We start from the raw sequence: 24,617 nt of genomic DNA on the forward strand, positions 1-24,617 counted from the left end.
TTTCCCTCTTCCCCTCCCCATGGTCCTCCATTAGGTTTCTCCTGTTCTCCCATTAGACCTATGAGTGCAAACATATGGTATCTGTCCTTCTCTGCCTGACTTATTTCACTTAGCATGACACCCTCAAGGTCCATCCACTTTCCTACAAATGGCCAGGTTTCAGTCTTTCCCATTGCCATGTAATACTCCATTGTATATATATACCACATCTTCTTGATCCACTCATCAGCTGAGGGACATTTAGGCTCTTTCCATAATTTGGCTATTGTTGACAGTGTTGCTATGAACATTGGGTACATGTGCCCCTATGTGTCAGCACTTCTGTATTCCTTGGGTAAATCCCTAGCAGTGTTATTGCTGGGTCATAGGGGGGTTCTACTGATAGTTTTTTGAAGAACCGCCACACTGTTTTCCAGAGTGGCTGCACCAGTTTACATTGCCACCAAGAGTGTAGGAGGGTGACGTCTCTCCACATCCTCACCAGCATCTGCAGTCTCTTGATTTGTTCATTTTAGCCAATCTGACTGGCATAAGGTGGTATCTCTCAGTGTGATTTTGATTTGTATTTCCCTGATGATGAGTGATGTTGAGCATCCTTTCATGTGCCTGTAGGCCATCTGGATTTCCTCTTTGGAGAAGTGTCTGTTTATGTCTTCTGCCCATTTCTTCACTGGGTTGTTTGTTTTTTGGGTGGGGAGTTTGGTGAGTTCCTTGTAGATTTTGGATACTAGCTCTTTATCTGATATGTCATTTGCAACTATCTTTTCCTATTCTCTCAGTTGCCTATTAGTTTTCTTGATTGTTTCCTTTGCAGTGCAGAAGCTTTTTATCTTGATGAGGTCCCAATAGTTCATTTTTGCTTTCATTTCTCTTGACTTTGGGGATGTGTCAAGTAGGAAATTGCTGTGATGGAGGTCAAGGAGGATGTTTTCTACTTTCTCCTCGAGGGTTTTGATGGTTTCTTGTCTCACACATCCTTCAGCCATTTTGAGTTGATTTTTGTGTATGGTGTAAGAGAGTGGTCTAGTTTCATTCTTCTGCATGTTGCTGTCCAGTTCTCCCAGCACCACCTGCTAAAGAGGCAGTTCTTTTTTCATCAGACCCTCTTTCCTGCTTTGTCAAAAATTAATTGTCCAAACATTTGTGGGCCCAGTTCTGGGTTCTCTATTCTATTCCATTGGTCTGTGTTTGTGTTTGTGCCAATACCATACTGTCTTGATGATGACAGCTTTGTAGTAGAGGCTAAAGTCTGGGATTGCGATGCCTCCTGTTTTGGTTTTCTTCTTCAATATTACTTTGACTATTTGGGGTCTTTTGTGGTTCCATACGAATTTGAGGATAGTTTGTTCTAGCTTTGAGAAGAATGCTGGTGCAATTTTGATGGGGATGGCATTGAATGTGTAGATTGCATTGGGTAGTAATGACATTTTAACAATGTTTATTCTACCTATCCATGAGCATGGAATGTTTTTCCATTTCTTGGTGTCTTCTTCAATCTCTTTCATAAGTTTTCTATAGTTTTCATCATATAGATCTTTTACATCCTTGGTTAGATTTACTCTTAGGTATTTTATGGTTTTTCGTGCAATCGTAAACGGGATCAATTTCTTGACTTCTCTTTCTGCTGCTTCATTGTTGGTGTATAGGAATGCAACCGATTTCTGTACATTGATTTTTGTACCCTGCAACTTTACTGAATTCATTGATCAGTTCTAGAAGGCTTCTGGTGGAGTCGATCGGGTTTTGCATGTAGAGTATCTGCAAAAAGTGAAAGTTTGACTTCTTCTTTGCCAATTCTGATGCTTTTTATTTCCTTTTGTTGTCTGATTGCTGATGCTAGGATTTCCAGCATTATGTTAAACAACAGTGGTGACAGTGGACACCCCTGTCGTATTCCTGATCTCAGGGGGAAAGCTCTCAGTTTTTCCCCATTGAGGGATGATATTAGCTGTGGGCTTTTCATAAACTGCTTTTATAATGTTTAGGTTAGTTCCTTCTATTCCGACTTTCCCAAGAGTTTTTATTAAGAAAGGGTGCTATATTTTGTCAAATGCTTTTTCTGCATCTATCGACAGGATCATATGGTTTTTATCTTTTCTTTTGTTAATGTGATGGATCACATTGATGGATTTGTGAATATTGAACCAGCCCTGTAACCCAGGAATGAATCCCACTTGATCATGATGAATAATTATTTTATATGCTGTTGAACTCGATTTGCCAGTATTTTGTTGAGTATTTTTGCATCTGTATTCATTAAGGGTATTGGTCTGTAGTTCTCTTCTTTTGCTGGGTCTCTGCTTGATTTGGGTATCAAGGTGATGCCGGCTTTGTAGAAGAGTTTGGAAGTTTTCCTTCTATTTCTATTTTTTGGAATAGTTTGAGAAGAATGGGTATTAGCTCTGCTTTAAATGTCTGGTAGAATTCCCCTGGGAAGCCGTCTGACCCTGAGCTGTTATTCACTGGGAGATTTTTGATAACAGATTCTATTTCATCACTGGTTATCGGTCTATTCATGCTTTCTATCTCTTCCCGTTTGAATTTTGGCAGTGCATGTGCATTTAGGAATTTGTCCATTTCTTCCAGGTTGTCCAGTTTGTTGGCATATAATTTTTTCATAGTAATCTCTAATGATTGCTTGTATCTCTAAGGGACTGGTTGTAATAGATCCATTTTCATTCATGATTTTCTCTATCTGGGTGCTCTCTCTTTTCTTTCTAAGGAGTCTGGGTAGAGGTTTATCGATTTTGTTTATTTTTTCAAAGAACCAACTCTTGGTTTCATTGATCTGCTCAACTGTTTTTTTTTATTCCATATTGTTTATTTCTGCCCTTATCTTTATTATTTCTTTCCTTCTGCTGGTTTTAGGGTGCTCTTGTTTCTCCCCTTCTAGTTCCAGTAGGTGCTCTGTTAGATTTTGAATTTGCGCTTTTTCTAGTTTGTTGAAATAGGCCTGGATTGCAATATACTTTCCTCTAAGGACTGCCTTTGCTGCATCCCAGAGATTTTGGATTGTTGTATTTTCATTTTCATTTGTTTCCATATATTTTTTAATTTCTTCTCTAATTGCCTGATTAGCCCAATCATTCTTTAGTAGGGTGGTTTTTAACCTCCACATTTTTGGAGGTTTTCCAGACTTTTTCCTGTGGTTAATATCAAGTTTCATAGCATTGTGATCTGAAAGTGTGCATGGTATGATCTCAACTCATTTATATTTATGGAGGGCTGCTTTATTTATTTATTTACTTATTTATTTTTAATATTTTATTGTCAAATTGATTTCCATACAACACCCAGTGCTCTTCCCCACAAGTTATGGAGGGCTGCTTTAGGCCCCAGTATGTGATCTATCTTGGAGGATGTGCCATGTGCACTTGAAAAGAAGGTGAATTTCCTAACTTTAGGACGAAGAGTTCTAAATATATCTATCAATTTCATCTGTTCCAATGTGTCATTCAGGTCCATTGTTTTTTTAGTGATTTTCTGTCTGGTTGATCTATCCATTGCTGTCAGTGAAGTATTCAAGTCCCCTGCGATGAACACATTCTTATCAATAAGATTGTTTCTGTCTGTGACTAATTGTTTTACATATTTGGGTGCTCCTGAATTTGGCACAATGATGTTTATAATTGTTAGCTCTTCCTGATGGAGAGAGCCTGTAATTATTATATAATGTCCTTCTTTATCTCTTGTTACTGCCTTTACTTTAAAGTCCGGTTTGTCTGATATAAAGTATGGCTACTCCGCCTTTCTTTTGGCTTCCAGTCGCATGATAGATATTTCTCCATCCCTTTACTTTCAGCCTGAAGGTATCTTCAGTTCTAAAATGAGTCTCTTGTAGACAGCAAATAGATGGATTTTGTTTTTTATCCATTCTGCTACCCTGTGTCGTTTGGTTGGAGCATTCAGTCCATTTACCTTCAGTGTTATTATTGAAAAATGTGGGTTTAGAGTCATTGTGTTCTCCGGAGAATTCATGTTTATAGTGGTGTCTGTGACACCTTGTATTCTTTGCAACTTTTCCCTCATAGAGTCCCTCTTAGGATTTCTTGTAGGGCTGGTTTGGTGGTCTTGAATTCTCTCAATTTTTGTTTATTTGGGAACACCTTTATCTCTTTTTCTATTTTGAATGACAGACTTGATAGGTAAAGGATTCTTGGTTGCATGTTTTTTTCTGTTTATCACATTGAAGATTTCCTGCCATTCCTTCCTGGCCTGCCAAGTTTCATTAGATAGGTCTGTAACCACTCTGATAGGTTTCCCTTTGTATGTTAGGGTCCTTTATCCCTAGCTGCTTTCAGAATTCTCTCTTTATCTTTATATTTTGCAAGTTTAACTATGATATGTCATGCCAAAGGTTGATTCAATTATGTCTTAAGGGGGTTCTTTGTGCCTCTTGAATTTGAATGTCTATTTCTCTCCCCAGATTTAGGAAATTCTCAGTTATAATTTGGTCTAGTATCCGTTCAGGACCTCTCTCTCTTTCTTCCTCTTCAGGAATTCCTATGATACGAATGTTGTTCCATTTGATTGTATCACTCATGTCTCTGATTCTCCTTTTGTGCTCCTGTATCAATTTCTCTCTTTTTTTCCGGCTTCCCCTTTTGCTATAACTATATCTTCTAATTCACCTATTCTTCTCTCTGCCTCTTCAGTCCTTGAGGTGGCCGCCTCCATTTTATTATTCACCTCATTTATAGCCTGTTTAAACTCGTTACACCTATTTTCAAAGTCCCTAGTCATTGTCTCAGTTGCTTCTCTGATGCTTTTTTCAATCCCACCAATTCATTTTATGACAAGTTTTTAAAATTCTTATTCAGTTATATTGTTTAGATCTGTTTTTGAGCAGTTCTGTGGCTGTGACTTCTTCCTGGAGATTCTTCAGGGGAGAGTTCTTTCGTTTTGTCATTTTGGCTACTTTCTGTCTCCTGTCATTTTTAAAAACTCATTGTGCACTGCACACCCGTTAGTATTGCTCTCTTAAAGGAGGCTTGTTGACTGTCCAGGGCCTCTCGTTTCAGGAAATATTCTTTTAATGGTGTCTCTCAGTTTCTCTTGTTGTGCCTTTGATTATTTTATTTCCCTACTCAGCAATATTTGGGACTCGCTGTCATGTGCACTTTGGCTTATTTCTTGGGGTAGCCCTGAATAGGAAAACAGACAAACACACAGGGAACAGAAGCACGCAAATGCACAGACAAATCAAACAGACAAACAAATTAAAAGGGGGAAAGGAAGAAAAGAAAAGGAAGAGGAAAGAGAAGAAAAACAAAGGGGGCGGGCAGAAACAACAAAGGACAATGGATGGCCTAAAAGTGTATACCAGTCGAGGGGAGAGATAAGGATGAGATAAGGGAGAATATATCTGCATGGCGAGAGGAAATAAAAGAGGGAGAAAGGAAAAAGGGAAATAAGGAGTAAACATTTAAAAAAATTTTAAAAAGTAAAAAAGGTAATAATAATAATAATAAATAAGTATAAAAAAGCAGCAGCTCTCCCTCATGGATAGGCATGGTTTGGTGTACGTAGGTCTCGGGGGCTGCTCTCGGAGGCCCTGCCTTGGTGGTTGTGGAGGATGAATGGCGGTGCGCCAGGTTCTGCTGGAACTAAGTGCTGCAGGCCACACTAATAAGTCTGATCTCCTTGTGCCACAGCTGAGCCAAGCTGTATTTTTCAGGCCCACCTCATTTCAAAATCCTAGTCCATGCACTTTTATGCTACCACAGATGAGATATACTTGCTCTGGTGGCTGGCTTCTTAGCTGGGATCTCGTAGGGGGAGGGAGCAGTTTCTCTTGGTGCTGGCAGGGATTTGCACTGCCGCTGCCAGAGGTGAGGTGAGCTGCAGGAGGCGAAGTGCACACCCCTACAGATGCCGCCAACAACTCCCAGCCCCCAGCCAGGATCTCGGGCGGGGCGGGGAGCAGATTCTGTTGGCGCTGGCCGGGATTTGCGTGCTGCTGCTGCTGCTGCTGCTGCTGCTGCCTGAGACGCAGGGTGCTGCCGGAAATGAGGTGCGCGCTCCCGCAGCTACAGCCAAAGCGTGCCCCCCCCACCTCCACCGCTGCCAACTCCCTGCCGGGATCGCTTAGGGGTGGGTCTTTTTTTTTTCCTGTTGGCACCCGGGATTTGGGATTCACGTGGCCAATGTTGGGGGCGAGATGCGCAGTGGAAATGAGGTGTGTGCTCCCACTCCCAGAGCCGAGGCTGAAGTGTGTGCCTGGGGCTGCCGCCAACATGGCTGCCGACTCCCTGCTGGGATCGCACAGGGGTGGGGGCTGTTTTTTCCATTGTGCCACCTGAGATTCGGGTTTCGGGATTCACGCTGCCCGGCAGTTATATATGGAATGAGCGTTTTTCTCTCTGTGTGGGGTTAAATGTTCTTTATCTCTTCTCTAGAGACAGTACTATCAGCGTGTTCAGTTTCTCTTTCTCTTCCCTATGTCTCTCAGGGGCTCCGCGTGCTTTCCCTATGTTGGGCTGGGGCTCCCTCCTCCCCTGCCCTTCTTGGGCTGACCTATTTTCCAATCTCCCCAGTTCCCATTCACTCACTCAGGCATCTTTGAGGTTGTCTTCTTTCTTGAGTCTGTATTTTCTCCTTCCACTCCTGCAGGTGAGAGTAATGTCCTTCTCAGTTCAATAGGTAAAGCAGACGAAGTTTACAGAGTTCCCTTCCTCTCCGCCATCTTCTGTTAACATTTTTTAAAAATTTATTTTTGAGAGACAGAGCATGAGCAGGGGAAGGGCGAGAGAGAGGGAGACACAGAATCTGAAGCAGGCTCCAGGCTCTGAGCTTTCAGCACAGAGCCTGACATGGGCTCGAACTCACAAAATGTGAGATCATGACCTGAGCTGAAGTTGGATGCATAACCAACTGAGCCATGCAGGGACCCCAAAGGAGAGAGAGAATCTTAGACAGGCTCCTTGCTCAGCGTATAGCCTGAGTCAGGGCTTAATCCCATGGCCCTGTGCTCATAACCTCAGCTGAAATCAAGAGTTGGACATTCAACTGAGCCACCAAGGCACCCCTTCCTTAAAACATTTAAAAACATTTAAAACACTGCTTAACATCCATAAATCAGTGATTTAATTCAAACTTATTTTTTTAAAAACTTTATTTTATGGTTTCTTTATAAAAGCACAAGTTAAATGCTATTTCATTTTTTCTTCCCTAATAGCCTAAAAACCCTATCCTTAAGAAAAAATATTTGATTCACATTATCTGTGGCAATATATTTTATTAAACTGATATTAAGCAGAGAAGAAAATGGCTAGGAAACTTCAAGAAATAAAAAATATTATCATAGATGGATTAATTTTATAGGAAACTTTACCCTAGCTCCTTCTTTTGAAAGTTTTATACTTTCAAGACATTTAAAAAAAAAAAAAAACACGTTGACTAATGAAGGAAAAGAAAGCCTACAGGTTTTTCCAACTCTGCTTTGTCCATAATAAAAACTAAAGCACCACTTAACAGAAGTGAATTATAAGTCATTCAGGTGTGGTAACAAAACAAAACAAAACAGAAAAACCAAGAGGTAATAACAAAACATGTCTTATTAAAACTGTCAAAATTTTAATGTGGAAGATTATGGTTCATTTTCTTTCAGGATAAGCACTGATAAAATATTTATAGAAAGATTATAATTTTCTTAATGTTTTTCAAATGCACATGTAATGTTGTGTTAAGATATCCTTAGACGCAAAGAAAGGACCTTAATGAGCAAATACAAAAATGGGGGGACAAAAGGATTTAGGGAAATTTTTTGGAGACAATTTTCTTTTTTCTTTTTCCTTTTTTTAAAATAATAGTTTATTGTCAAATTGGTTTCCCTATAACACCCAGTGTTTCTCCCCACAAGTGCCCTGTGCCTCCCCTCCATGACTATCACCCCCCCTCCCCCTTTATTCCTTGGTTTGTTTTCCGTGTTCAATAGTCTCTTTTGATTTGTGTAGGCTCCATGCCCAGTATGGAACCCAATGCAGGACTTGAACTCATGACCCTGAGATCAAGACTTGAGCTGAGATCAAGAGTCAGACACTTAATCAACTAAGCCACCAAGACTCCCCAAGACATTTTTCTTAATATAAAGACTCTAATAATAGTAAATAAAAAGTGACTGAGGCCTTTAAATAAGAGATTCAGAGCAAGCCCAGAGAACTGTTTGGGGAGAATAAAAAGGCATGGGGATCATGAATGTTACTAGAGTAAGAAATAAGTGAATCTATAGACCTCTGAAGAGTTGGTTTCCCTAAACATGAGTTTTCATCCCTGATAAGTTGTCATTTCCTACTCGTGTTATTTAGCTTAATCATAGAATTTTACCTTCATCAAAAGTTCAGGAAGCTTTCTAAAATTCTTAAGTGTTTTGTTTAGGTAAATTCTGTAGTTACTATGATGCTGATTCACAGGAGTCTGACATAAATGATACATAATGTTAGAAAATTGAGTTTAAAACACACTTCTCTTTTATATTCTTGTTCCCATAAAAGAAGAATAGAAAATCAAGTCTAATGCTGCTGGGTTACTGACACTTCAAATAAGATTTAATTAGTTTCTCTGACAAAGCAGTAAATCTTTAAATTAAAGAGTTCAGGAGTGCTTAGCCCCATAAATTCTCTAAGGAAATTTAAATAGGAATACTAAGTCTTAAATACATCTTTCTTGGTGCTTTCCATGAGGTATAGCCTATGTTGGTCCTTGACAAATGGCAAGCATAAATATACCCTGAATCTCTAGAAGTGCATTTCAGGCCTTCCGTAAAATAAATCTCATGGTGTTAAGGAATTAGAAGTCAATGTCCAGAGAATGATATAGACAAAAATGTCAATGAATGAATGTTATAGTCTGCTACAACAATAGCCAATGTATACTAAGTGCTTATGAAACACTATGGTCTATTTTAAGTGCTTTGCATAGATTGAATATTTCTTTAATCCTTCTATCTACACTATGTAATTGGTCCTATTATAATTTCCATCTTATAGATGAGGAAACAAAGGCATAAACAGGTGACTTGCTAAGAATGCACTGATGGAGGATGTCTGTAGCAAAAACTGGGGATATGGCAACTCTATCTCCTTGGGCCTTATCAGTGTAGTTCACACTGAGGGCCCACGTCTAACTGCCGGGGCCTGCTGTAGCCCACGCTGTGTTCTATGCAAGACATAGAACAGAGCTAGAATCTGCACTGACGCCCTCCCAGGAGCCCTCAATCAATGGCTGATGTTTGGGAGTTGGTGTAAAATGTCCTAGGTCCCTGGCTCCTTAGGTAGGATAAGAGACACAAGTACTATATTGGCTACTAAGAGTTCCCAAGAGGGACTAAATTTATGTTACATACAGTCATAACTTGCTTGCAAATTCATTACTTACTGGCTCTTTTCCCTCCCCTTTCTTATTCCCTCCATCTTCATTAGTGATTACTGGGATTGCTTACCAAGCAACCTATTTGCACTCATATCCTTATCTTAGAGTCTGTTTCTGGGGAACCCAAACTAAAAGAGGCAATATGAACTCAGACAGTCTGGCCACAGGGTCTATGTATGTATCAATACAATACACTCTTTGTTCTACCCCCCCCCATGGCATATATTTCATTAAAAATTGTCTCAAGACATGATAGGAGGAAGAATCTTTGTTTTCATTTCTCACCTTGCATCCCACCTTCTTGTCAAGAACTGTGAAGGGTCTGAGATTTTACTCTCCTTGCCAGCAAGCAAATGGGCATGCCTTTGTTTGATGAAGGCTGGTGGAAGACACGAGACTCCTGGGTCAGAGACAAGAGACTGTATTACCCACAACAACAGTAGGAGCTAGAGATTTGCACCAGGTCCCTGAGGTTCATTTCCCACTAGGCAATGTGGACTAGCCCATGTATATAACTGTACATGTGTGGACTGTGTTATGGAGAAAATTCCTGAGGTTAAAGAACCCCAATCTTTTACAGGGGACAATAGGTATGCCTGCTCTTTGCTCCAGAGAGAGACACTGTCTCTGTCTTTCAAGGCTGTTAATTATACAAAAATCTTTGAAAAGAGAGCCCATAATAAAGGCAATCAATGCCTCACTTGAAAAGTATGCCAATGGCGGATTGTCTACTAGGTTTTGAAATTAAAAAAAAAAGTTCACGGTTTCATCATACAATGGAAACGTAATTATGCCTTAAACAGAAAATTGCAAAACAAACAAATGACGACATTTAAAAAAATTGTTTATTATGTTGCTTTTCATTTTCATATGTTTGTTATTTTGCTGTAAACTCATAAATACATTTTCCTTTGATGTCCACAATAATTCTGTCAGGTAATTTTTAGCCTGGGGAAAAATGGCTCAGAAAAATGGCTCAGGAGCAGCCTCAGTGACACTCATCTAGTAAGTGGTGGAACCAAAAATTAAACTGGAGACTTCTGGGGCACCTGGGTGGCTCAGTTGGTTAAGCAACTGACTTTGGCTCAGGTCATGATCTCGCGGTCTGTGAGTTCCAGCCCCATGTTGGGCTCTGTGCTGACAGCTCAGAGCCTGGCATCTGCTTCGGATTCTGTGCCTCCCTCTCTCTCCGCTCCTCCCCTGTTCACGCTCTGTCTCTCTTTGTCTCTCAAAAATTAAATAAACATTAAAAAAAAATAAACTAAAGACTTCTAACTCTAAGCTGCCAAACATTTGACTAGTAGCCCCAGAGTACACGGTCCGCTACCTGGAACTGAACACCTTAAAGATTTGGTGGATCTCCTCATTTCTTCAATGCTGCACGTGCTCTTGCCAGAATTTTGGGAACGGTGCCGAAGATACAAGCTGGGGTAAAGGGAGAGGTGCAAGAAGAGGAGAGGAAATAAGTATGTCCTTTTTTGCTTTTTAATGTTCAGCTTCTCTTCTCTATATTCATTTTTTTAAGTGGTTTGCACTGAGTCCCAGAAAAGTTGTGGGTTTGGAATTGAGCTGTGAAAAAAAAAAAATTCCAGAATTATCAGAATGGTAGCATCTTAACTGAAATGGATGAAATCCATATTTATTTCAGAATTTCATGCATTTTTCCCACCAGGGAAACATGCACAATTTAAGCGCATTCAAAAGCACAAGCTAATGGTAGATTGTTGGACATACTATTGACAGCATCAGGGTGCCATTGTTGATGACATGTGTGATGCCTGTAAACAGTACATAGATCAAATTCTACTATATCAAGTTACAATTAAAGTGCCTTATGGAAATCTGTTCTTAAAGGAATCGTGTAGTGAATCCATTTTGAAAAAAACAAAAACAAAAACAAAACTGCTCTTAGAGAGACATTATGATTAGTGGCAAAAGCCTTGGTCAAAGAGTAGAAATTCTGGGATTCTAGTGCTACTGACCCTTTGTGTCATTTGTGGCAAGGGGTAGGGAAATTGAACTAGATAATCTCTAAGCATCTCCAGTTCAGACTTCCCTTTCATGGAGCACAGCGACTCAGACAGATGTGGTTTGCCTCTCAGCCGTGTCCCTGGCTGGATACACACTTGCAAGTTAGGGAACCTTCTTACGCTTTTTGCCTAACCTGTTAAGTAAGTATAGTAACACATACTTCAAACAATACTTATGAGTATTAAATTAATTTAGATAACATTTTTTAAATACTTTATACGGTGCCTGGAACATACTAAACACTCAATAATTTGCAATCAGTATCATTGTTAAGCCTACATTTTCAAGTATCAAATTCACTGACTGTGAGACCTCCTGAACTATTCTTTTAACTGAAGTCTGACTATAACTAACTTAATCCACATGTTCATGTTTTTCCAGCATCTTATTGTAATTTTTCAAATCAACCATAAAGTTGAAACAAACTCTCCAATGAATATCTATATCCCTACCACCTAGATCATATATTTAACATTTCGCTCGAATGTTCTCACATAGCTGTCTACACATTTCTTCAGCCACCCACCAAATCTGTTTAATGCATTTCAAATGCAGTGGAAAACATCAGCATACTTGTCTCCTAAACATGTCTGTCCGCATATGGTTAAATAGAGTCCAGGATTGCTTGTGGCTCTTTTTTTTTCTCTATAATTTGAGGTAAAATTAAAATAGAATGAAAATATTCATTTACTTTTATATCTTGGGGTGATTTAAATATTCCAAATTGATTCTTGTGGTGACTTCAATATCAAACCACCAATTATATCAAAAATCAAAATAAAATAAAATAAAATCACCAATTATATCCAATTAAAATCCCAGTGTCAAAGGACAATCTTACCTTATAGGTCAGCTGTAACTGTATCAAGTTTCTCTTTGATGTGGTTGGGCATTACCCAATCCACTGAGGGCCAGTATAGAACAAAAAGGTAGAGGAAGAAGGAATTTACTCTCTTCTGTGGCTGGGCTGTTCATTTTCTTCTGCCCTTGTATATCGCCCCTCCTGGTTTTTGGGCCTTTAGACTCATAATGGTTTTCCTTTTCTACAACTTACAGATGCCAGATTGTGGAGTTCTTGGCCTCCATATACTTATTTATCTATCTATCTATCTATCTATCTATCTATCTATCTATCTATCTTTCTATCTATCTACCTATCCATCCATCCATCCATCCATTCAGCCAGCCAGCCAGCCATCTAACTCTGCCTTCCCATTTTCTATTGGTTTTGTTTCTCTGGTGAACCCTGATTAATATCACCTGATTCTCAGGTTCTTGTCGTTCAAGGTTTTGCTGTCCATTGTACCAAATTCAGTCTGCACACATTGAGAGCTTTTACAAAGCAGGGGTGACCCAGCAGGTGGTCACGAACATGGGTAACGCAGCCACACACACTTCCCATCCAGGTCTGTCACCTGCTAGTTATGTGATCCTGGGCAAATCACAGCACCTCCCCCAAGCTATGAGTATTATTATGGTTTGGGGCCATCACTTAAAATTGCAAAAGGTAGTTTGTCACAGTTGCAGGCAGAGGCTTGCCATCTGTTGTCATTTTGCAACACCGCTTAGTGCTCTCAGGTGCAGAATGCCCAGGGGGATACACAACATTACTGTTTTTTAATTCCTCAACTTTTAGAATCTTTATCCTACTCTCCTGTGTGGAACAGAGTGTGCAAAATAGGTGATCCAACAGAAAAATAATGTAGTTGTGAAACGTGCAGACTCTAGAATTAGACAAAGCTGAAAATAGATCTAAGAGCTTCAATCCCTCTCTCACAGTTTACATATGTGGCAACCTTAGGCAAATTACTTAATCTCTCTCAAATATGACAAGTTACTTCGTCTCAGTCAGACAGGGCTTTCTGATCTATAAAATGAGGGAAACAATAAAAGGAGAGCAGACATTTACTAAGTGCTTGCTGTTTGCAAGGTGCAAAGGGCACTTACTGTTTCTTATTTCATCGAATTCTCACACGATCTCATGAGGTAGGTGCTGACAGGAGCACCCAGGTCATTCAGCTAATTAGTATGGAGCCCGGAGTCCAATCCGGAGCTCTTCATACCTGGCATGTCCCCTGGCATGGGACAGGGTTTCTGGAAAGACATACTGAACAAAACTGAGGAGTGAAACAGCCATGTAATAAATGTTCAATGGTAGCCTACCTTTCCTCTGCAAAAGTGTGTCCAAATAAGAATACCCAGGAACTGTACTTTAGATATATTTTGTTTTTACTTTTAGGAGCTTAGTGAATGTAAAAAAAAAAAAAAAGACAATAAATTAAGAATAGATCTGACCTAAAATACTAACTTCTAGTCCCAAAGAGAAGTTTCCTTGTTACACCAGCTCTTGGGAGACATATACACTTTACTATCAAACAGTGAAGATGAGATCAAGAGCTTGGAAGGTTCCAGAATGTTCAATAAACATTTCTGCATCAAGTACAACCATTTCTGAGCTAAAAAATCCCAATACAAAAACCTCACATACCTACTCACTCCCTTGAGGAAGATCTAAAATGAGCCTAGGGTCATGTTTTATTCTTGGGAGATGTCATTAGTATCTCCATTGGAACATGGAGAGTAACCAACCTCTTGCTCACAAGCAGGAAGTGGAGTAATGGATCCCAGGAACCAGGCTAGGAGAGGAGGAGCTCCCAGAAGGGCATACAGGGTCCTCTCCTGAGAGTTTTAATTTGATGCCTTCTGCCCCATCTTTTGGCTCAACGAGGGCATGAATTTGAGTCTATTGGTCACATTATCTTCCCATGTTCTTTACATAGAGATGCTTGTCTTGTTGGGAATACAGGCAAGATGATAAAGAAGTTGGTGTTCTTTTTTTACAGATCCTGTCCATCTAGGAAATTTGCTTGTTCCTAGGTACACCTAGTTTCTATGATGCAATAGTTAAGGCTAAGGTGTTGGAGGCTTGATGTATTCTTATTCCCACAGCATTTACTTTTGAAAAGACCCCAGAGCTTAATGCTTTATCCAGTTGTGGAACTGTTGGCTTTGGGGCTCAGGGTGGAGTGTTATGGGGTTCAGAGAGAAAATGCTGTGCCTCTCACACCGTACCCCATATTTAACTATATTGCCCACCTGAGCAGATGGCTGGTTTAACCCCTCTGTGTTCTTGTATACTTGTCTTGCTTCATTTTATTTTTGGTGGGGGGAGAGTTTGGAGGCTAAAGGGGCCTCTGCATCACCTGTCAAATTGTCTTCTGTGGGCAATTTGTCCTCATTTGCCTTTGGGTATCCTTGGCTACAGATCTCAGGAAAGCAGGGAGCAAAGAATAAGGTTTCTCCAGCATCTCTGAAAGTGAAGCTTACAGTCCCTGAAAGGAGTGTGCAGGTGTCCATGTAAGTGTGCATATCCATGGTATCTGTTTGAAACAAGCTTCACCTTTCTGTGGGCCGCTTGTTGTGATGTTCTTCTCTTTGATCTCCTTATCTGTGTTTGAGAGGTATTCTTCCAGTGTGTTTTGGGGCCTGAGATTATGACCCCTTCATTAGCCAAACACCTTATTATTCACACACTCACACACACACACACACACACACACACACCCCACTTCTTACTATACTTCCTCATTAATTTCCATGTAAAATCTCAGAGATAAACGTGCACTGTACCAATGGGCGGTAGTAGTTGACTCCCAAGATCTATCCCAGTGATTAGTATAAACTTGCCCCATTCCCCCCAGCTACCCTGTGGGTTAAAAGAGACATGTAACTTAGTCGTGGCCAGTGAGCCACAAAAGAGTCTCCTGGGATGCTTCTGGGAAGAGTTTCATGGCTGGTAACATAGAGCCCTAAAAAAGAGACAGTCTCTTTTCTTCTAGTCTGGACGTTGTGTCTGGTGAAGTGATATTCATAATGACTACAGTCGCCTTCTCCTGCCCAACATCAGCATCATGAGAATTGCCACAAAGCTGGGACAGAGCCCTGATGGGCCATCCCTGGAACGCATGTAAACTCTGAGCTTCTTTTATGTGAGATAATAGATTCAATCATTGCGTATGCCAAGTTGAGTTAGGTTTTCTGTTACTTGAAGCAGAAAGTAATTTAGCTGATTCAGACACACTATGTTTATGAACAAGTTTAGTTGTTAACAGTCATCTAATTTCATGCATTTCCTCAGATGCTCACCCTCTCGATTGTTCTGATATAACCATAGGATAATTGCTAATATTCTTTGAGTTCAAACTACCATGCCAGGTATTGAAATAGAGAAGAATCTGCTGGCTTGCTTTAAAAGTGATGTTGCTCATCAAGAAGATGTAGTTTCTATATACAATGAAATGCTACATAGCCATGAGAAAGAATGAAATTGGCCATTCGTAGCAAAGTGGATGGACCTTGAGGGTGTCATGCTAAGCAAAATAAGTCACGCAGAGGACAGATACCGTATGTCTTCACTCATAGGTCTAACAGGAGAAACTTAACAGACAACCATGGGGAGGGTAAGAAGGAAAAAGAGTTAGGGAGAGGGAGGGAGGCAAATCATGAGAGACTCTTGAATACTGAAAACAAACTGAGGGCTTAAGGGGGAGGGGGAGAGGGGAAGGAGGTGGTGGGCATGGAGGAGGGCACTTGTGGGGAAGAGCACTGGGTATTATATGGAAACCAACTTGACAATATACTACAAATAAAAAAATAAATAAAAATAAAAGTGCTGTTGCTCATAGTCCGTTAATTTGTAATCCTTCCCTCTTCCTACCCATAGTCATTTACTACCATGTATCATTGGTTAGTGTAACCTTAGGTGATAGCTCTGTTCACTAGAAGCTGATGGTGAATGAGTTGATCCAGTAAGAGCCACATGGACTATTTCTTTGGCTTCTAAAAGTCTGGACACAATTATGGAAAGAAGTGTCTTCTCATCAGTAGATATAAAAATATTTCATATAACCTCATACTATGATCAAAATCTTAATTTGTCATGTACTTAACATTGCCTTGAGACTACACTGTTTTGTGTATGAGACAAGTGTATGACGAGAGTGACATGGCAGTGAGGAAGGGAATGCAGAAGCACGAATGATAAATTGGACTGTATATGATTTACATATCCAAAGTTTATGATTCGTATGCTTTAGTAAGAAAGAACACGATGTGAGAAAGATCATAAGAAGCGACAGTCAGGATACATCACTTTGTGTGTTTATTTTTAAAAGTCCTTATTTAACCTTAAAATAAGCATGATAGATTTAATATTTTAATCCTAGAATTTGGTTTTACCAACCAAATCTCACTCCAAGTACAAAGAGGGTATCTCAATAATTTAAAGATGGTTGAAGATGTTGACCCAGTTTGAATGTCAAACCATCGTGGCTTCTTCTTTTTGTTTGTTTTTAGGAGACCTGAGTCTGTCTGTGAGGACAGATAATTCAGGAACTTCCTCCATAGATACGAGAAAGCTAGTAAATTGGCCAAAAGAAGCAAAAGTTGCAGGGAAGAGGAGTGGAGATTGAAAAGTGATGTGACTCCGAGTGGAAGTACAGGTACCAGACATGGATAGTAGGGAGGCCACCATGTGGCGGGTGACGGGGCTGGACACTGGAGAATAGAGGGAGCCAACTGGCTGTGGTGGTGGCTTCATGAATGCAGATACTAGTCATTCACCAAAGCTAGCGTCAAAAATGGCATTAGCAATTAACCATAAATCATCAATATCCCTTGGATTCAAACTCTGTGGTCAGTGTTGTACAAAATACTTTATCTACATGTTGCATTGGATCCTGACATTAGCTCTGGGAGGCTGGCACTAATATTGACCTAATCTTACTGATGAGAAATCGTAAGACTCACTAGACAGGTTGCAGAACTCAGAATCTCAGTAGTTTGATTTCGGGGCTGACACTCTTACCCATGGTGCTGTATCATTTCAGAGCTTAAAATACTGGCCATACACAGGACCTGCTAGTGTCTGTGATGGTTTTCATGCAAGTTAGAAAGCACCAAGGAGCCTTGGCTGCCACTCAGAGAAATCTAGCGCCACAGCTTCACAGCCTAGAGGGTAGTTGGCATCTTTGATTAAGGAAATAGGTGCTCCTTCCTTCAGGTAATGACAGCAGTTTCCAGGACACATGACTTGGATATCAGCTTCCATTTACATCCTCAGCAAGGGACCTTCCATCAGTGTACAGAATCCATATCTACATGAGGGGACCTTAAAAGAAATTAATGTATATATCTATTTTACTTAAAGCAAAAGTTTTTGTTTGCAAGCAATCTATACAGATATTAATTCTCTCTCCAGATCTATTCTCTGCCCTTCTTCACTCTGCTCTGTGTCTTGGGAAGCTGGCCTTTACAGGCTCCACCAATGGGCTCCCTTGCCTCTGGCTTCCAGTTACGTTCATCAAATGGAAGCCACCAGCCAGAAGTCGAGGAAAAAGAGGAGATTGAGTCTGGGGTAGTTTCTTCCATGGCTGTCTCCCTACGTGTCTGTACCTGGGGTCCTCTCCTGGAGCCCCACTTGGTAGGCAGTCCCCTCCCATAGCTACAGAGAGAATCCTCTCTTCAGGTTTGGTGGCCACTTCTCCCCTTAGCTCTTTGACCCAGAAGTGCTACAAGATTCCCGACTGCTGCTAGTCCTGACTTGCCTCATCATCCCTTGATCACTCCCTAACTCTGCCCATACTTCTGTAAATTGTCCCTGAGTTAAACACGCCTCAATTTCCCTGTTTATCAGGGCCATCTGTTTCCTGTCAGGACCCTGACTGATACACAGTGGAAACAAATTTTGACTATTTTAAGCAAAAATGGAATTTGGGGAAGGCATGATTGAAGCCACAGAAGTGGGGGAGGTGGTAAAAAAATAAATGAATAAACATGCAAAAGGCAGAAACAGACCCATAAATAGAGAACGGATGGTTGCCAGAGTTGGGAGGGGGGTGAGGGATGGACAAATGGGTGAAGGGCAGTAGGAGATATGGGGAGAAAAGGTACCACATATGGAGTACAGTCAATAATATTGTAATAGCGTTTTATGGTGACGCATGGTAGCGCCATTGTGGTGAGTACAGTATAACCTACAGACTTGTTCAATGACTATGTTGTACACCTGAAACTAGTGTGACATCGTGTGTTAACCATACCTAAAGTTAAAGATGTATAATAATAATAATCAAGAAACGAGGGAAAGTGGGAGGACCAGGGTTGGAAATCCAACAGGAACCAGGGGATGGGTGGAAAGCTGAAGAGCAGGAAAGACAGCAAGTCATTCGGCAGGAAGAGCAGGGACCACCCACTGCCCCTGCCCGCATGCTCCCCAACTGTCCCTGTGTTCCTCGGTCACCTACTCCAGAGGTTCTGGGAGAGACAGTCTGACTGGCTGGGTGTACATTATACATCCCCAGGCTGAGCGGGGAAGTGGAGAAGGGTGACTGGCCTTCCGGCTGTTGTGGTAGGAAGTGAATGCTACTAGCGACTAAGACCCCACCTAATGGGTGAATCCTTTGAAACAAGAAATCAGGATGGTAATAGGAAGCAACCCCCTCCCCCAAAATGACAAACAACATTACAATAATTAATTTAAAAAATGTGGAAGTGCCTTAACAATCCAAGCACCTAAAGCTACTTTTCCCAAAAGATAAAGGTTCATGTGGAGATAGGCAGTCGTCCACAAGGATTTCAGTAGTAGAGAAACACTACTTCTAAAGGTCTCATAAATGAAAACTCTTTAAAAGACTTTCAACTGGGTTAGAAATAAAGTTGCCACTGGGGTGCCTGGGTGGCTCAGTCAGTCGAGGGTCTGAATCTTGATTTCAGCTCAGGTTATTATCTCAGTGAGATCAAGCCCCAAGCCTGGAGCCTGCCTTGAATTCTCTGTCTCTTTCTGTTTCTCTGTCTCTCTCTCTCCTTCTGCCCCTCCTCTGCTCATGGTCTCAATCTCTCTCTTAAAGAAAAAGAAAGAAAGAAAGTTGCTTAACAAGGTGTCCATGTCACCCTTTCTCAAAACTGCCCATTCATTGGGTCTTCTGCTCAATCCTCAGCCACTCAAGAACTAGAAGATTCAGAAACCAGTAATTTCAAATCCACAAATCAACGTTTCTCTAGGAATTAATTCATTGTATCAATTTGCAGTGAGAAATTGGCCCCAATGTTTTTTCCCTTATTTTTTAGTCTTTTAGTCTTCACCTCTACCAGCACTCTTTTGCTTTATCCATATATTGATTTTTCCTAGTTCAAGATACAGTAAAGGATATAGTTTAATTATGAACTAAAAATAAGTAACTTATTGAAGAAGTTTGAAGATGCTATTTTGTTACATTTGTTGACTGTTGACTATTGTATTTGTAATTCACACAATTACTACCTCTAGTATAAAATTTAAACTATTTATTTTTATAGCTCTTTGGAAGCACACTTTATTATATCAACTCCAAAATTAACCCACTTCACAAAGAACAGATGAGTTATAAAATTCAACATATACTTTACTCATCATGAAGGAAAGAAATACATATTCATCATTGTCCCCTGGAGGTTCCTTGACACAGTTAACTGCTATCAGTGAGAGAAAATTCTTTTTCCTCAAAATAAAGTCTTTTTCTTCCAAATAAAATTACAAAATTACATGCAATACCCATACCTATGATTTTAAATCAAGAATTTGGAATCTGTTAAGTTCAGTTGTACAGATAGATATTTTTATTCCTAAGTAGTAACTTACTTGATAAATGTCGAATAGATAGAACCATGTCCAGGCTGACTAGAAAGTTTCCAGAGCTTTCAGTGAGATGATTTTATTTAGCATGACGTGATGAAAATTGGAGATGGATTTTTCTAACAGATATTTAAGATTTTTTTTTAAAATTCATGATGTAACTTATCTCTCACATCTTACATGATTCTTGTCTGGAAAACAGTAAGGACAAAGTATAAAAGGCATATAGAACAAACCTGCAGCTTTCATATATGCTAGAGTCTGTGTCTGTGTTCTCAGTGGGATACTCCTATAACATGTCCTCTTGTAAGGCACATATGAATGCTACTACTCGAAATACACACAAATCTTATGGCCTATAAGGAGACAAGGAAGAAAGTAGAAGATCTAGCCCTTATTTTCAAAGAAATGATAACATCTATAAATCTTCCCCTTCCAATTTGAAAATATATCTTTCCCCATGGTCTACTGAAAATCATCGAACAGGTCTTTCTAATGCAATTGGTAGGCTGTCAGCTGTTTTAATAACCAATGTCTGCACAAACAAATCAGGTCTGATACAGTGATTAAAGTGGGTTGGTATCCTGGGTACCTAGAAACTCATGGTCAAGAAGAGGCTATTCCCTCTCACTGTTTCTCACAGTCTGTGCCATTGTTTCAGACTGGGATGTAGAAAGGGGGTTGGCCTACTCAGCTTCCTGGGTTCTGACTGCACGTGTCCCATACAAATAAATGGAAATGGGGCCACTGTTCTCCTGTGTCAGGACATGGTCAGCATAAGTAAGAATTCCAATGGGCAGGCACGCAGCATCTAGTGAGTTCTTCTCCCAGCACTGCCTTCTCTGCTACATCAGGTGGCAGTTGGCAGAAAAACTAATATTTTGAAAGTGCATTTGCTATTTGCAAATCAGGGAATACAACTGGGTACAGAACAGTCTGCTGCTTTAGAGAATATTTCATACACGATTTGAGATTGCTGGTTCTCTCAGAAGGAAAATCTCTGATTTCTGGACTGCAGTGTGTAGGAAGTTGTTGCCAAATCCAACTTGGGTCTGTGGTTTCCAAATTTTGAGATGTGAAAAGGACTGTATGTTCTGCGATGGTGGGTCTCGTCTGTCTTACTTGCCTTTAGTGCCTGACATATAGCAGCCCTAAATAAATATTTCTTGATTGAATGAATGAGTGAAAGAACAAATAAATTAGCAATAATGTCAGTGGCAAATTCATTTTGAAGGGTTTCTCTTGGCCTAATGAAAAGATGCAGTTGATAGTGATTCTTTTAAAATGCAGCCAAATGTTGCTGAAGCAAAACCAACATATGAAAATGTGGGTTCAGAAAACAAATACTGTAAGTTAAAGGGTGATTATATGCTTCATAATTACATGAAAATATGCCTTAATTCAGAGGGCTCCTAAATGCTGGCCCATATTTTCTCAGGCTCATGATGAAATAAGAAAACCCAGCTCAATGTATTATTCCTCATTAGGCTAAATTAATCAATTTAAAGAACTGCCCTTTATTCAAAAATTACCTTCTCTTGTTTCTGTGGTTAAAATAGTTCAAAAACTATTTTTAAAAATTAGATAATGGGGCTGGTCTATGCTAGTTACTCCTTTCTAACACCCTTGCCAAAATAAAGTTGCCGACCCTATCTTAGCTTCTCAGCTTTTTGAAAAATATCTTATTGGTTTGTGAAATCCAAGTGCTGAAGACTGCTCATTGAGAGGCGCCTGGGTGGCTCAGTCTGTTGAGCATCTAACTCTTGATTTTGGCCCAGGTCATGACCTCACAGTTCAGGAGTTTGAGCCCCGTGTCGGGTTCTGCACTGTGTCAGCACAGCGCCTGTTTGGGATTCTTTCTCCCTCTCTCTGCTCCTACTCCACGTGTTCTCTTTCTCTAAAATAAATAAATCAACTTAAAAAAAGAAATAAAACAGAATTCATTTAAAAGGCATGCAAGTATTTCTTAGAAACCTTCATATTGAATAAGGGAAGACAGTACACCGTTGGCCTTGATTACCCATGATAAGAGTAGCCACCAGGTTTTGAGCAGATCTTCTGGTGCTCAGTACTGCTTTCAGGGCTTTTAAAAATACTTATTGATTCATGATGTGGTTTCATCTTAGCTTGGGCAAACCATGCAGTATTTAATACATAGTAGTAGAATATTTACTATTGAAGCTTGAAAAGATGTGAGTTCTTTGTGTGCCATCTTTCATTTATGCATGTGAGAGGGTTTTCTTTTTGTTAATATTTTTACAGTGTAGTACTTGTTTTGCTTGTTGGTGGTGTTTGCTTATTTAATACATTCCGTCAGGGACAGAAATTACATGATGTTTTTTTTTTCCCCTAGGAAGTGTGTCTTGGGTTTTCCCCTTATTATTTTCTTTACTTGTTTTTTTCCTCTTCTTTTTTTGGTGGTGGTGGTGGTTATGTTTAAATGAAGTTGCTTTTACAACACCAAAGAATTAATCATCCATTTCCTATATAAAAGGTAGCTACTTTTTTTGCATGGACCTCAAGTAGATTGTAGTATAGAGGTGGAATTTAAGGAAAGGTATTAAGCAGGCTGTGTTTTAGCTTATGGGCAAGTAATAAATTGTATTATGTATCTTGAATGTATCATAGATAAGCTGCTATATAACGATTGCCACTTCAGATAGCTATGAAATTAGGTGATTAACTAGTTGTTACTTAACCTTCTAATTTCTGTATAAGTCTAATTACATGAAATAGAAATTGGGGTTTTGATTTATTACTTTGCTTTTCTGTTTGGAGTGTCATTGTAACTACTGTATTGTAAATGATGGAAAATAATTGCATATGTTAAAAAAGTAGTTATTAAAAATGTGTTAATCATCTAAATTTCATAGTAGCCCAAGAAAAAAGTATTACTTTTACCCCCATTTACAGATGAGGACTCTTTCCTCAAAAGATACAAAATACAGCTAGTAAAATGGTAGAGCTAGCTCTAGAACTTAGGGTGTTAAATTACAAAGAAACTGGGCAGGAGGACTGTGCAACCAATAGAAAACATCAGTTGTTTTTATATTCTAATGACTATGGAAATAGAGGTCCAGTCAACATACAGATTATAAACTATACAAGACTCCTATTATCTTATATTTAAATCAGAGCCCTTCCCAATCTTACCTTATCAACCCAGTTCCTGATGACCTATTTTTAGCTTCAGTATTTACATAGGTATTGTGTCAAGCAATATCCTTAATTTTTAAACTCAAGTTTTAATTAGTAAATACCAGAAAACAAAGAAAATATATCTTCAAAGGGGCATTCATCCAAGTAGGGGTGAAAGCACAACATTCCTAAATTTAGTCATCACAATTAAGTTACCTTAGAGCAAGTTCAACCTTATAGCACACAAATAAAAAAAGTGTATTTGTTTCCTTATCTTAAAAGAGTATAAAAACCTGTTTCCAAATGCTGTAAAAAAGCACTGAAATCTTAACTTTAAAAAAGTTATCAAAAAGTATTAGAATAAGTAAATAAGGTATTAAAATCTCAGCCTCCAAATGTAGACACTCATCTCAATAATAGGTTCTTATTTAAAAAGAGATTGCCAACTTTAGTGAAAACTCACACATTACTTTGCGGTCAGGAGTCCAAATAATATCAGTTTGGTAAAAACGTAAATTAGGAAGTAAAATTCATAATAAATAACAGATAAAAAGCAAAACTGATGAATCCAACTAGACCTTTTGACTACAATGACAATCCCCCCCAAATTACAGCAGACTGGAATAAAGGACAATAATTTTGTCTTTCAAAACCAACAATCCTCTTTGATAATGGTAAAAAGGATTTGGCATGTTAAAGGCTGGTTCCTATCATTCTATCGTCCATTTTTCACTACTTACCAAAATATTGCACTACATCAAGGGAGATATCATTTTATTTCAATGATAATGAAAAAAGAGATTTTAACGCTATTAAGTCTTGGGTTCCCCTAGGAAGGATCAATGAATGAATCAAGACGCCCTCGAACTTTTGCAGTTCAGGGAAATTTTATGGATTAACATCTCCCATCCCTCAGTGCTGAGAAGTGGGGTCTGCACATCAAACCGAATACCTCCTAAGGCATACAGGGCTCTAGTTGCTAACACTGCAGGTAACTCCTGCACAAACTCTTCCTTCAACTTTCTGGCTTCTGCTCAAGTACACCTCCCTAAGTCCACATGCCCTAGAAAAGCACAGAAACCAGTTCCAGGACTTAGTTATCCACCTGGCACCCCTACGCTCCTCCCCGAGACTACCCTCCTCCGGCCCTAGCCTGGCCCAACCCCGGCCCAACCCCGGCCCAACCCCGGCCCGACCCTGGCCCGGCCCAATCCTACCAGCCCCGGAAGACCCAGCCCACTACTGTCTCGCTCCGGCTCTCTGAACTTCCCCCGCCCACTCCGTCCACGTGACCACGGCCCCTCCACCTCCGCTCCGCGCTCCACCAATCAGCAACCACCTCTGTCCTAGCCCCGTCCCCGACGTTCCCCTTTTAAAAAGGCAGCTTTCTCCGCCCGCCTTCAGCCCC

At 39.9% G+C, this 24,617-nt stretch overlaps 1 long non-coding RNA gene across 1 annotated transcript; it reads right to left on the reverse strand.

Annotated features, from left to right (window-relative positions):
* Positions 1 to 16,563: 16,563 nt before the first annotated feature.
* LOC115286346 lies at positions 16,564 to 24,460 on the reverse strand. Its single transcript, XR_003906013.1, has 3 exons — positions 24,427 to 24,460; positions 20,078 to 20,262; positions 16,564 to 17,569 (listed from the first exon to the last, which is right to left on the reverse strand). It is a non-coding gene; the product is annotated as an uncharacterized LOC115286346 (long non-coding RNA).
* Between the last annotated feature and the right edge of the window lie 157 nt (positions 24,461 to 24,617).

Source organism: Suricata suricatta, chromosome 3, assembly GCF_006229205.1.
Source record: "Suricata suricatta isolate VVHF042 chromosome 3, meerkat_22Aug2017_6uvM2_HiC, whole genome shotgun sequence".
Lineage (NCBI taxonomy): Eukaryota > Metazoa > Chordata > Mammalia > Carnivora > Herpestidae > Suricata > Suricata suricatta.